Source organism: Austrofundulus limnaeus, unplaced genomic scaffold (assembly GCF_001266775.1).
Source record: "Austrofundulus limnaeus strain Quisiro unplaced genomic scaffold, Austrofundulus_limnaeus-1.0 Scaffold279, whole genome shotgun sequence".
NCBI lineage: Eukaryota > Metazoa > Chordata > Actinopteri > Cyprinodontiformes > Rivulidae > Austrofundulus > Austrofundulus limnaeus.
In genome coordinates this window covers 39,989-42,305 of record NW_013952681.1, presented here as the reverse complement: position 1 = coordinate 42,305, position 2,317 = coordinate 39,989, and positions in this window count along the sequence as shown.

Here is a 2,317-nt window from a genome sequence, read left to right as displayed (position 1 = left end):
AGTGCCCTGAGATGATGTTTGTTGTTTCTGCCTCCACCATCGGCCTCCAGCATTTGCAGACATTTTCTGCCAGCCCAGAAAGGGCCAGTCAGGTACTACATTCCCGGGCCACGTTTTTTGCCCCAGTCCAGCCCTGGTGAAGTCCCTGAGTACAGACAAAAGGACCAGCAGGGGGACACTTTCTGCTGCCACTGTTTTCTTTTTTTCCCTCAGGACAAAGTGACTTTTTTTCTTTAAATCTTAATTATTTAGTTCCATTTCTTTTGACACACTGTGCTTCTGCTTGTTTCAGTAAATTCATGAATGCTTAATAGCAATAAATTAATTATAACATTCCACATTTAGATTGTCAGGCAGCCACCCTGCTGACATCCTCACAGTGTTTATTCTGTTTCATTACATCTCCAGTGGATATGAATGTGATGTTATTTTGCTCTGGGATCGCCATGGTAACTGCAACATGATTTAATCTGCCCTCCTGAATGATGAAAGCACTGATAGAAATGTAAAGAGTTTGTGTCAGCAGTGCATGAGATGACAGACGGCACTCAGTCTTCGTCTTCCTTCTTGTCCGAGAAAGGGTTAGCGTCAGGAAGGCTATTGATTTATTGTGTGCGTGTCAGCACAAGAGTGCTGCATTTACATCCCTTGTGGATAAAACTAATTGCATTTTGTGGACTGAAAACACAAGAAGAGCTTCCATCCAAATGCAAACACGCAGGCATAAATCCTCTAGCAACTACAAGGTCCAGACTCAAGGGGAAATCAATTACTGTGCTTCCATCCACAGGGACAGAGTCACAGCGCTCTGCATGTGTAGTCTAAGCTCTGGGATAATGACACTAAAATCTAAATGTTTTTGTGTCTCTGTGTGGCTTGGTTTAAAAGAAGGGTTGGGAAAGTAACCATGCTTTATTGGTTGTTTTTTTATTTGTACAATGACAAATCTAACAGTCTTTAAAGGAGTGCCCCGTACATTTCATGCCAGAATTTCATTTTATGGTAAGAAATGAAAGGGGTTACAGTCGTCTTGATAAAAACTTGTAAATGTCCTTAAGCACATTCTCATGCAATGGGCCTCATGCAAGAACATGTTCGTATTCTTATCCTAAATTTCTCTTACTTTTGTTTGTACAAAGGGTTCGTACGAACATGTCACGTCAGATTCAACAAACTCTTCTATCTTCAGGAAAAGTGTGTAAATGAGTTGCATAAACATGATGAATTACACCTGTTCATCTCCAGCTGCTTGTGCACGCTGAGAGGTTATTTACATAATTACCACCCCAAAAAACACCATATAAGGNAAATGTACACTGAAGGAAAACTGCATCACAACCTTTGTACTGCCGTCAGAGCTAACGTGATCTGCAGCGTCTTATCTGCTGCACGGTGGCAGCTCTAACGTAACAGTGAGAAAAGACCGAGAGCTTTTTATTTTAATCCAGCAGGGAGAACAATACAGGTGTTTTTCTATGCCTCCTGTGAGCAGTTCCAGCATTTTTTAAAAGAAAAACAACTTGGACACGCCAATTACAGTGCGGTTTCAAACCAAAAGTAAAAACATGGCGCTCACTGCGCTCCTGTTCGAAGTGAAACTTAAACTCAGCTGTTCTCTCTACCACACATAGTCCGACACAGAGGGCAGAAACAGCTAAATTAGATAGTTAAAACACATTAAAAGTTCATAACTCACCACTACTGTTGTTGTTGGCACTCTGTAGAGATTGTGTGCCGAGGCTGTCACTGTTAACAGTGAATACCAGCGGGCGCAATTAACAGCTTTCTTTGAGGCACCGAAATAAAGCACCGAAATCAGAGTTGTGTTTCCGTTTGAGTACTACTGCTGATCTTTGCCCCGGTGCCATACTGGAACCGAGATTCGGTACCCAACCCTAGACTGGGGGGTTGGTTTTCTTTCTTTCTTTTTTTTTTTTTTGGTAGAGCATGCCCCTAAACCCCCTGGGAATGATTTACTCCACAGCTACTTGCTGTTATAAACAGGTGTCTCTCATTGCTTCTAGCATATGAAACTAAGCGGCTGCTTAGGGCCCTGCTGCCCCTAGGGGGCCCCCAAGAGCATGATTTTTTTGTAATAATTTCTATCTGATTATTATTGTAGCAAAAAACCTCTTTTCACTATAATATATATAATTTGATAATAAGAAATTGCATATCAAAAATTATTATTAATTATTACATATTGCATCAATTAAAAAAACGAAAAAAAGAAATGAAATTTTCACCAGATGTTGGTAACAATCCAAGTGATCCATACATACAAAGAAATCAAACCATAAATGTCCAGAAATGAAGT